This window comes from Hylaeus anthracinus, unplaced genomic scaffold, assembly GCF_026225885.1.
Source record: "Hylaeus anthracinus isolate JK02 unplaced genomic scaffold, UHH_iyHylAnth1.0_haploid 11982, whole genome shotgun sequence".
In the NCBI taxonomy this organism is placed as follows: Eukaryota; Metazoa; Arthropoda; class Insecta; order Hymenoptera; family Colletidae; genus Hylaeus; species Hylaeus anthracinus.
Genome location: NW_026534330.1, coordinates 767327 through 780147, shown reverse-complemented (window position 1 = coordinate 780147; position 12821 = coordinate 767327). Strand labels below are relative to the sequence as shown.

Sequence of the window (12821 nt, the reverse complement as noted above, 5' to 3'; positions counted from 1 at the left end):
ATGGTAGAACTGTGCGTCGATACCGAAGATATCGACTGTTTCCAATCTCGTCGACTCAGCTGTTGCGAACTATATATTTATTTCAAGTTATTCCAATCGAACGACGTCTTCAAAAACTTGTAATATTCTCACGAAAGATAACGAACGAATGAAAGCAAACGTCTAAGGTGAATCTTCTATTGTATTCTACAAATCGTTGTTTGCTTCTTACACGTGGTCGAAAGGTCACGGTTTTTGGAATATTATTCGAACGTGTCGAGGTGTTGATGAAAGGACCAATGAAAAACCAAGCGTAACCACGGACGTGTAACCGAAATAAGAAGTGAGCTGGTCACGTAGTCGGCGGTAGGTGAACATCGTCGGTGACGCATTTCGAGGAATTGCTTGTCTTGTCGTCTGGTGTGCATGTGCGTACCGTCGCGACTTGTTTACTAGAATCAGTGGTGACTGGAAATAACGGAGTTTGTCGCGTTTTCGAAAGTGGATCGAGACGAACCGTATTCGAGACGACGGATTATTTCAACAGGGAGGATCGGATGCGATGACCAAGTTTGAGACTCGCACCTGACGGATTCCGTTTCATCCCTTACAGGTAAACTGACTTTCATCAGATATTTGTAATTTAAAATACTTGAATCGGAGTTATCGATTCATAAACGATGAGTTTTCTTATTTCGCGATGGACTTATTTTTGTTGGAATTCGCGAGATAAGGAGCATCGTTGTTTCCGGGACGAAAATGGAACGGCAATCTTGTTTACCAGTCGGGATGCATTCTGTCGCGTGCCTACGTCCTTTCCAATATCGGAAATACTTTTCGACTGTTTTCAATTTTCCTCCTCCCATTTCCATTGGCTTTCTCAAAGTTTCTTGGTCGCGCGACTCGTTTCACGATTCATCGATAAAAGTGCTTTTTACTTGGGCGACGACAAAGAACCCCATACTCTTCTATTATTCTTTCATTCTATGTACGACTTCGTATTAATATCGTTGGAATCACGGTTCGGCGACACGTAATTAAAACGCAAATAGAACAGCGTCTAACTTCGAATGTAAATGAAAGTTTCCAAGTCAAACTTGGAATGTAACTTGGAGCTGTTGATGTTTCAGGACCACCTTTTACGTACCCTTAGCATCCGTTGAGGTTGCGGTATGTTGGCGTAGAACAATGTGAGGGGATTGTTTGATTGGGGATACCATGTAAATTCAGAAGCGTAGCTGAAGTTTAGTGATGACGTTGGAACTGAAATAGCTTTGGATTGCATCGATATTGCTTTGAAATAACAACCATACGAGTTTCAAAGGCTATCGTACGAGTCTTCTGTGAAACGAAGCGAAGACAGCTATTAAGCGATCCATCTTAGCCTATTAGAGCTATCTTTGTCCTCGCGCGCAACGCAGAGATCGGCCGCAAAATCTACGAGACAATCACGCGCGCTTCAACCCTTCCACGTTCTCGCTACTAGAGTTCGATTAATCGTCTTATCGCTGTTAATTCCAAGGCTTGCCGGCGTGTCACTGAAAATATGGCGCAACAGCAGGGTGGAAGGTTTCAGACTGCCTGGATATGCACTCTGTTGCTCCACGCTTTGCATATCTAGACATTGTATATATCAAGTTATCCTTTGTACATCACAACTGACGGGGGAACTGGTTCATTTATCTTGCTCCCCTTTACATAGAGAAATGCACATGTGCGCTCCGATCACTGCCTACCTCTCTCTCTCTCTCTCTCTCTCTGTCCTTCCTCTATTCTCTTTCTCGTGATTTTTCAACCGGACGATCCTTCACCGTTGGCACTTTGATTACGTTTCTACGTTCCCTGAATACCAGCGGCGGTTATACGCATAACGGGGTACTCTCTCCCGCTCGGGTCGGAGAATTGCGAGCGTGAAATCGAGAATGTTGCCGCGAGATTTTTCGCCGCCTTTCTCTGGACATTTTTCACGATCGATTTTCGACCGCGACGGCGAAAAATGTTCGACCGATCCTTTTGTGCTGCGGACGGTGAAATGTGCGCTCCATCGCCGTCTCTCTTTCTCCCTTCTTCCAGCTGAAATATTTCCTCGTCGTCAGGGATTAGGAAAATTGTACGTGTAACGAGCGTCGAATCATCATCCACGGTATCGATTCCGCGGACCCGTTTGATCCTCGCGAAAGGTAATTCGAAACAACTACCTCTTAAAGCGAACGAAAATACTCTCCTCGGGGAAGAACGGAATATTCTAACGCGCGAAGGAAACCCAGCCAAACGAGAGAGTAACGCGCGCTATCGTGTGTGCGCTCGCGGGTGACTTTGGCCCCAAATTGAACGTCGGATAATTCACGCGGAAGTAATCGAACGACCGTGGAAAAAGACGGGCGCGCGTCGTTGCTCGAAAGCAGGGCTTCGCGATCGTGGGAAAGCAGCTCTACCGTGATGTTTGCTCAAAGGAAATTAATTCTTCGGAATTCAAAGGCTTCTTTCATACGGCGACGCATCGCGACACTAATATTTGCTTGGCACACAAGTCACGTTGAGCGGCGCGCCACGCGGAAAACCAACGCGGCGCGGCGGGCTGACTTTCATCCTTGAACACGCGAAGGAGGAGATGCGCTTCCGCGTACGGTGGTATCAGACTGGTTTAATTAGGGACACACTCGATTCCTTAATTGACTGGTTGACGTCTGCACTGCTATAATGAAAAGCTGACTCCTTGTCGACGGTTATCGAGGCTGTTTGAACCTCGTTGAAATGCGTCTCCCTCGCGGAGTCAAGTTCGTGGAGAGGTTGCCTTCTAACGGTCGAGATTATGGGGAATAATCGCAGTGCAAATTTGATGAAATCAAACGCATTATTATTTCCGTTATTGCAAAGTGTTTTCTCGCGTTCTTTTTATATTTTTTTTCGCTACAATTTGAATAAAACTTGGTTAAGAAAATTTCCTACGTGATACATTGTATATCGACAATATATATATATATATTGGCATGATTATAGTAGTTATTCATGTTATTTCGAGCTTGATTTATTGGTGCATGTTACTTCCTGTGCTTGATTTAAATGCAGAACAATAGATCGCGTAAACATGATTCAACTTTCAAAGTGATCAATTTGATTACATCTACCAAAATTTACCGTGTTGAATTTGTCTTTTTGCTCTGTAACAATATACATTAGCAGATTAATTGAATAGATTATCGCGATGCAGTTGTTCTTTGGTGAACGCATTAATTTATGCCCCATTTATTCCTGTGAAACAGACGCGTATTATCAGTTTATTACGAGAAACTCGAACGCGAAACGGTCGTATGTTATCAAAAGCCCTTTTCCCGTCAGCCTGAGATACGCGGTGTTTATTTCGGCGGTCGATATCGCTAGCGAATGCTGTTCGAGTCCAAGTAGCTTTCCCTCGGAATCACGAGGTTCATTCTGTCCGTCAACTATGAAACGTCTTCGCGAAGAGAAATTCACTGGGTGTCGTTGAGAGAAAAAGCGAGCGTTGTATTCTCGGTGTTCTCTGGCACGATCAAAATGGATTGAGACGCGCGACGGAAAAACGTTGCAGAGACACTTGGCCCATTCGTATCGGGAAACATCAGGTGGTCCTTGCGGGCTAGGATTCCTCGTGGAGTTTATGCGAGATAATTTCCAGCGGGCGGGCATTCGTCAGTGTCATCCGGCGAGGAAAGAAACCCCGTAATACATAGAAAAAGTTGCTGGTCGCTTGAACAACCGACGACCCGTTGCTCCAGCTCGATTCGACGGATTTTCCGACAGGTTTCTTCTTTCTTGTTCGAGACCGTTTCTCTGGAGCGCGAGGAGACGGATTGTTAACGACAGGAGCGGTTTAATTTTTCATTTCTGTCGCAATCCTCGTTATTCTCTCTTCCAGGTACCCAGTCGGTACTCTCGATTCCGCGTAGGGGTTGAGTACAAGATTTCAATTTGGTGTCTTTCTGGTTTTCAATAGGAATTGATATATCCGTAAGATGCGAGGTCTGGTCGCAGCTCGGATTTCATTCCTTTGTTATTTTTAAGATTAAAAGTGTCCTCTGCATCTCCTACTTTGACACGACTTTACTTGTTCGTGACTAGCAGAGCTTCAAATTCCAATCAGGACTCGGAAGACTCCTCTAGCTTCTCAATAGCGGTCGATCTATTGTCGAAATCTCGGCTTAGATGTTTGATGATCGTAACCTGGATTTCACTTCTTTCCTATCTCTACAAGTTTTGTCACGTTGGTACGTTCGTTTTACCTATTTACGGAGAAATTTGACTGCTATTCGAGACTCGAAGAGGTGTCCTCGATCCTGAATAGGTATCGATCTGTTGTCGAGGCACAACATCGACTCTGATAAACGCATTGCATTGATATTTCATTCTCGTCCACTTGGCAAATTTAACGCGACAGCTGATGCCAATAGAAAATTGTTTAATCGGACTGGAGGCTGTCGGACGTCGAGTCTTTTAAGCTACGTCGTTGTTTCAGCGTTAATTATCGGCCTCGTTAAGTTGCGTAAAGCGTCCAAGTTCCTCTCTCGTTTAAACGTGGCTCGAACGCAGAAATCTCGTCGATATTTTCATGCAACGCTGCGTCAGTTGCTCCTGAACATACAGAAGGAATAATGGGAATCACAAATTGCAGCGATCTCTGGCGATGGGTTAGTCGCGTTTTGAGAGATGGAAGGGAAATTGATTTTTTATCGTTGAGCGAATAGCCGCGTTTCCACACAATCCTAGTGTTGACGGTTATGCGAAACGAGAATAGGTATTGTCGCCTTTTGTTTCAGATGACACAGAGGAAATTGCGTTAGAGAATATTTGAGCGCTGCTGAATCTATTAAGCAAAAGTTATTAAACGAAATATTTGTGTTCTCCAATATAGAATTTCGTTTTCTATCGTCTCATTGTCGCCAACTGATTTGTATTTTGCTTTGTATTTTGAGTGTATTTTTGTAATTGTCAAAAGGCTTATCGGTTTGGAAACATTGCTGTATTTATCGAATTGTTACGAATGCATATTTAGGTTGCGAACCCTTCGAAAGGCACAGGAAATATATGAAAAAGTGACGAGGATCGATCCGCTTCTCCTTTCCCATTTGTACAAAGCGATCGTTTTTTTTTAACGTTAAAACAAATATTGCGTTTTGCGTTCGGAAAATCGAAATGCGGTTTCGCGAATAAATGTAAAATTAAAATGTCGTGTTGAGGTAACATAATGCTTTGAACGGGATACTAAAAATTCATTTCGCAAACTGAAACCACTAACGGCTACGATATAGACCGAATGAAATACCCGCGAAGATAATTATTTCATTTAACTGTTCGACGGAAATTCGATTTACACGTGCGATATAGAAAAAATTGTTTAATATTTTCAACGTTAAAATTGTTTCAAATTTAAATTTCAATAATTAAATTTTATAAACAGTCGAAGAGAAATGTATAAACAAGGTAAATTAAGAATGTCTCCGACGAGCGATGGAACGGCTCTAAAACGTAACATCCTTTGATGTCTCTTTTTCTGCCGCGATAATTAATTCCTCAAACCCCACGAATTATTCACGTGTCACGTCCTAGCGGGTAAAACGAAGGAATCCATGGGGGAAAAAGAGCAAAGTCTACGGTTCTATAATTGAAGGAAATATATTGAAACGTATTTAGAGCGGAAAAAATCCCTCGGAAAAATTCTGCTTCGATAAATATCCTACAGCGATGGTGGCAAGACCGGTAGAAATCGGCGGCTCGACAGGCGCAACCTTTGGTCGCTCATTAAACGAATTTTTTGTGCCTTTTTCGTGGTTCCAATTAAGGTTGCAGTTCCACGCGATAGTCGTGTTTAATCTCCCCTTCGTCTCGCGTTTCTTTGACCGTTCCAGGATTAGGGTGGAAACCATGGGGAAACTCTGAAAGACTGGATCTAGGGGACACGCCCGACCGCAAGGGCTTGAAACGACTTTAACAATGCGACCTCCGTTCTTTTTAGCACTCGTTGTATACGCGAGGTATTCTGTAAAATGTAGAAAAAGTATACATATATAACAGGATAAGATTATGTTGCGCGAGAAAATTTAGCTGAAAGTTTGGCGATGCTGTATCGCGTGTCTGACTATTCTTCGACCGTTTCTACGTGCAGCAGTGTTCGTACATATCGAACTATGCGCACCCTAATCAAATCTTGCAGCATTGCAGACATTAATTGACTTCTCTCGTTTTACATTTTACTTTGGTTAGGTTCTAATGAACGGATGGTTATTTACGGAGAAAATAGTTGGGAAAGTTATTCCGAGTTCAAGCCGAGTCGGTAAACAAATTCTTGTTACTTTTAATTTGCTGGAGGATTCGTAAAACGAACGCGAAAGTATTTTATAATGACAACGCGAGGTTGCGTGTTGTGATATTCAAGCCGCAATTTCTGTAAGAGCACCACGCGATATCGCATTACTTTGAGAACGTCGATCGCGTTGCCTGAAGATTTTACAACACCGTCCACGCCATGATGGTGTTTCATTATCGAGTTTCGAATAGAGCGATATTTCAACTATATCATGATCATAAATTAGACCTTGTTTTCTTCGTACTCTGAAATTTTCACTTTACTTTTATAAAGGATCCGTTAAGAGGCGCAAGAAGTAGCGTAAAATGTCGGAAGAATGAACATTATTTTCCTCTTAGAGGATTATACTTTACTTTGAGTCGCAAGTTTCGAACATATGATTATAATTAATTTTTTCTATGAAATCAACTACGTGAGCGTGAATATCAAAAGATCTGAAACTGGAATAATTGAGTAAAATTGAGAAAAAAATTCTGTCTGGAATATTCTTTGCTTTGTAGGATGAAATCGATGCAGATGTTAAAAGCGACTGATATGTACTCTGAACATTTTAATATCCGTATCGAGTTTATCCTACGGATCGAACAACATTCTATGCGCGTCGAATAATTATATTTGTTATCTGTTTCTCTTTGTTTTGACGAATTTTGCATAGATTTTATTCGATATTCATACTTGTCAACGTAAAAGCAATCCAACGGAACAACTCGTTAGAATTGTACCGTAAGAATGGCGGAGTCGAGCGTGAACCGGTTGCGGGACACTCGAAGAGAGCGCGAAGAACTCGGGACTATTTAATATTAATTTATCTTAATGAGATTCTGCGCGCTGAACGAGACCTCGTCACTGGACGTTTTCGAACAGAAACGCGACAGGCGCGTGCGAGACCCTTACAGAGTTACAAAGATAGCATCGGCGACGAGGAGAATATAATTGAACGGCACGTAAAGGGTTTCTCGCGCAGCGCTGGCAAAGGGACGACGAAACCGACGACGACGCCGACGTTCCTTTGAACGGGGGACGAAAACGATGTCGCTCGAAAAAAGCGAGTGCAACCTCGACGACGATAATGATTTATTAATAAGGTCGGGATAGCCGTCAAGTATAAGAATCTAAACGCAAGAGAGAGCGAGAGAAGAGAGCGAGCGAGAGAGAGAGAGAGAGAGAGAGAGAGAGAGAGAGAGAGAGAGAGAGAAGGGTTTCGAGACTCAAAGTTGTGTTTGTGCCATCGTCGGGACGCTTCCTTCCTTTTTCGTCGCTACGACAGAGCTCGGACTAGGTCGATGAACAGGATGGCAAAGATGAAAGAGAACGAAGAAGGCCCTGGGGGTTCTGATTCCGTGCCGTACAACGAGACATCTTACGCCGCTGCAACGGTTAACTTCATATTTGTTGACGGCAGGAAGCTAACGTGAATGGACCGGGTTACCTCCGCGCCCAAGGGATTAATTCTCGACTCGAAGGCAGTTTTTAACGATTCTCGAGTCACTCGCTGGAATAAGGTCTTTCTCGAGCTGTTATTATCGTTTCTATCTAAGGCGGATGGCTACCGTTGGATCTTCGGGGTGTTATCGATTATCGAAGAAAATTTTTGAATATTCTGCTTGGACGCGCGACGAACTTTTGTTGCTTTTTTAAAGAGTGATTTACTCGTACGAGAATTATCGAATCTTCTACTTTAATATTTATTCGAATTTAGACTGTGGAAGTTGAAGACTGACGGAAGCGTCGACGATGTGTTATTCTTGTCTTCGAGTTTCACGGAACGTTGAACCTCTTGCAATGTTTGGTGGTCTTGGGACTGTTATCGATTATTGAAAGCAGAATATTCTGGTTCCAAGCATGAACTCGGATTCTTAAAATTGATATCGGGATCAGACAATTTTAAGCAATTATTTAATTCAACGAAACCATTCGGTATATTCGTGTAAACTTTGTACAGTTAAAGTGTCATTGTAATTACAAACAGTGTTACGTAAGTCACTTATCGTTAAAATGAGGTTCCCGGCGCAAGTACAGTTTCTAACTTGCCTCTTCATTAACCCTTCGGTGCTTCAGCTAAAAAATGTAACATGGTTGCTCCAGTGGAGCCTACTCGACCTCGAAAAGAACTTCTGTTAATACAAGTGCTGTACGTTCTTTTCTTCTTCTTTTTTTTTTTTTTAATTTAACTATTAACTTTTCATTTCAATTACGGGTTGTTAAATGTACTACATTCATTATTTGTGACAAGATGGTTGCAAGAGATGGATGGCCTCGTTCGCATCTAATCCAGCAAGTGTTTGCAAATATATCATACTTGGCGCTCGAGATGATATCAAAGGGGGAATTGTGCTCCGAGAGTTGAGATGTCTTCGCTAGTTCGTCTTACTCCGCTTCCGACTCGTCTTTCAACTTGCACGTGAAGACGATCTCGAGCTTAGAATCGAGAGCTTTCTCGATCGGATCTACTTGGAACGAGCGCGAGAAGAGTCGAGACAGTGACTCAAAGTAATTTGACGAAATCGTTGAACTTCCAGTAGATCGAATCTGTGAGAAAAAGTTTTGAATTCGTTACATACACACGTCCGACGATAACCATTTTCGACTGAATTTTTCTCCATCGCCGATGCGCGCAGTATACCGAAAGTTATTTGAAATGGAAATTTGTCGAGTTAACAAAAGCTTAAAAAATAGTTACAAATTTACTGAGTTTTATTTAAAACGTGCTCGGATTAGTAAAGTTTTATATCTGTTCAATTTACAGCTAGTCGAATATTGACGAATGATAAAATGCGCGAATAAAAGTATCGATTCTAGTGTAAGTAAATAATAGAAAATGTAACGAAACGAATAAATATGGTATACAAATCTTGAATATTTGAAGCTTTTTCAAATATGGTACCTATCGTATGGCAAGCACGACGCGTCTGACTATGAACGTTCCACTTTCATTTCCGATTACCGTCATACGAGATCCTCGAAAACGGTGCAACGAACTAACCAAAATTCGTAGTAGAAATTATCCGAGTCAAGAGAAGCTTAAACCACACGTACAAATTTCCCAGCGATTCCATTTAAATCATGTGAAGGCAATTAGTATATTTCCACGCGTTATAAGCAGCGCAGAAATGAATAAACGCGGTGGAATAATGTGGTGTTTCCGAACACATATGTTAAAAAGACACAAAAGTGTTCAGATTCATCGCGAGAACGATTTACTTTCAACTTTTTCCAAATGAAAACAAAATTTGCCCGTACACTAATGAACGCTACTTTTATATGTAGCTGCACAAATGTAACCTGGTTGGAAAGCCGACGAATAAAAATGCGGAGTTCTTTGCATAAACAGAAAGCAATTAGCAAAAATACACCGAGAATATGCGCCACGGTCGGGAATATCAAATGAACGGTACTGCGGAATGACGATAACGTTGCTGCATGGAACGCAATTAAATTATACGAATAGAAAATAAATTTAACGATTCATATTACGCCCGGCGCGCAATTAAACGTATCAGTAATAAAAAAGAAATTAATGTCGCCCGGTGCGATGTATCACTTTAGACGCAAGTTGGTGCTTTTAAAATTAAAAATTTGTCCAACTAAATGTACTCTGTAAAACTAGGTTCGCGTAACAATTACCAGGGGCGAGTGGTTACCTTGGCTAGACGTTTGGTTTTTATCGTGCAATTAACTAATTCGTTCCAATTCAGCATTATAATTCCAATTTATTTTCACAAAGTAGTGCCACTAAATTTCAATGATATTCGACTACCGTGACTGTAAGCTCGCAACAACAAAGGATGTTGCTTTCCGTGTTACGATGACGATGACACGAAATGCAGTCGAAGCAGGAAAACGAGATTCGTGCCAGGTCGAGAGAAGCACGCGACCGGGACCTGGGTCTCTCTTTCCAGGAGAGGACCACTTGGAAAAGTAATTAGCATAATAAATTAACCCGCGAATAAAAGCTGGGGTGTACGGTCGGAGAAGCGTGGTCAACGATGTCACTCTCGTGATTAGGATAACAAAGGAGAACGGGACGAAAGGCTTATTCGGGACGTCCGGGGGGAGGTGACATGTCAATTAGCGTTAACTCAACGGGGAGGGGGAATCGTGTTGGGCGGGTCGAGGAGTCGGGGACCTCGAATCCTGCACCACGTCCCGCCTTTTTACGGCTGTTCGTTACTCGCTACCGGAACAGTGACTTGTGTCGACTCGAGTGGTCGAGCGTTTTCGAGAAAAACAGGCCGGAATTAGCTCAACTTCATTCTCGTCGTTTGCTTTGGTGGACGGCGCCAGTTATGTTTATACCTAAAAGTGGGTCAGGCGAGTCAGGGATTCGCAACGGAGCCCGCGTGGCCACCGATGCTCCATGAAAGACGTGGTGAATTCGGAGATAAGCGAAACTCGGAAAGGGCCACGAGCCAGAAAAGGTTGAGAAACGCTGGCCTAGATTCTGTTTAGAGAGGCAGCAGTTCGTAGTGAAGTTTTATACGGTTGTAGGATTTCACGAGACCGGAACTGCGGTTCAAGGTCGTGGTTGAGCGTTAGATCCTCTCGAACGCTTTCGGCAACTGGCATGATGTTTGTCGCGTTTGATATGCCATTTCTTTCCTAATTGCCTTAGGATAGTTGAGTAATGAATTTACTTGAAATTTTGAAAATAGCAATTGACGATTACGTCGGCGTCGTTGGGCTTCGTCAGCCCCTTGGATAGAGGTTTCGAAGATCGACGTTAAGCTAAGGTCCTCGCGGTCGGACACAGCCGCGGGAAACTCATCTCCCTCGCAAGAGGCTGCGATTGAGGACAGAAGATCCTACAGATAACTACCCATGTCGAGTGTACGAACAGATACTTATCTCGCGAACTGGGCCAATTAGAGGGGAGGCCGCGAAAAGCAGCCGAGGGCGATGGCCGGTTTTAGGCCGACCTGTTTCAGGGGAGAAAAATATCTTTCGGCCAGGGAGAAAAGAAGCACGGAAGGAAGGGACAGGCGAGGAGGTGAAAGAACGGCCAAAGAAGACAGGATACCTTTCTTTCGCGACGGGGAGCGCCTCCCATTTCATTGGCCGGCTTAAAGGACCGAGCGTCGACCATCGAACGAGCCAAGAAACGATCCCCCAAACGAGCTGGAAAAGTTCAGCCCGAGGTGAGCGCGGACGCGATAAGAAACGAGGAAACAGGAGCAACTTTCCACCGTCAAAGCTGCCGTTTACACCCTTCGATGCGAGCCAACTTGAGCCTCGAATTCATCGGGACACCTGCTACGTACGAATATAGCCTGTCCCGTTTGAATCGATCCATGGGATAATCCCCTACACTATCGACGATATCGAAACACGATTCGGACACCGTCCAATTATTCCGATGAATAACATCATTTGACATCGGTAATTTCTCTGTGGACAAAGTAACGGTTACATTTACTTTGATTCGATTTTCAATTACGAGCACTAGTCGTTATTGTCCGATATCACCGATGCTTTCGCAGAGATTCGCTCGGATCGATCGTAGCAGGACACTCTAAGGAAACACGATGAGTCGTATCTGCTCGTATTTTTCTCGTCTCGCTCTGTACGGCTCCTTTAACAGTTGATCGCGGCCACATAAGCTTCTTATTGGCTCCGTACGGAGGGTTCCTTGGACGTAAGTAGCTCGAAATTAGAAAGAGAGCCCTTGAACCGCGCAATTAGAAGTCGATGGATGGCAGCGTTCTTTTCAGAGTCTCCAACTCCAACCGCCCGTCTCATATTTTCCATCGAAGCTGTTGTTCGTGGCTCGTGTATGGCTCTTCCGTAAACTTAATATCGCGAGCTTGGCTCCAACTCGACGGAAGCTTTTGCAAATTTAGTAATAAAGCACCTTGGTCGAGCGAAATGAAGTTTGTAATTTCGAGGCAAATTGCAGGGAGCAGTTACTTTGTTGATATTTTCAAAGGCGGAATATTGAAATGTCTCGTTACCGTGCGAATAGCGCTACCTTGCCTCGGTGTGTTATACATTGTGTCGAATGCACCGTAAAAGATGATTCAACGACGGTGTACGAAACGTTCGATCGATAGTTTGCTATCGAAGAGAGGTCTTTCGAAAAACGGGGTCTCCGAATTAAAAGATCAAACGTGTTTTAAGCTGGAAACCTTTTGATTCTCTCGTGGCGGTTTGATTCTTTAAAATAAACTCTGGCGATGGACCGGTAAAACGCGGGAGGCTCGTAAGGGAGCAAAACAAGAGGGAAAAAAGCGTCATTCCGATATGAATAATTAATGCAAAGGGAGCGCACGGAAAGCGGCTAGGTTCGAGGATGTGTTCCCAGGGCGAGAAGAAGCGTTTCGTTCTGAAAAAGAATTACGCGGGACGCGACGCCGGCTAATTGTTCCATTTAAATTTCATACGACTATGGCCGTATTTGCAATTGAAATTATTTTATTACGAAACAACGCTGCGGTAGCTTCTCCTCTCAAAGATACGCGTTCGCTAGACTACGATTTGAAATTGACATCCTTACCAAAGAAGAAAG

The 12821-nt window shown here is 43.3% G+C and overlaps 1 protein-coding gene across 2 annotated transcripts in view; it reads left to right on the top strand.

The window, feature by feature from the left end:
• Window positions 1-234: 234 nt before the first annotated feature.
• LOC128886178 (neuroligin-4, X-linked-like) overlaps window positions 235-12821 on the top strand; it is a 122349-nt gene continuing 109762 nt past the window's right edge. For both annotated transcript variants that reach the window (XM_054140823.1, XM_054140822.1), the window contains exon 1: window positions 235-592. The gene's annotated coding sequence lies outside the window, so the exon portion shown is untranslated. The remainder of the gene's footprint in view (window positions 593-12821) is intronic.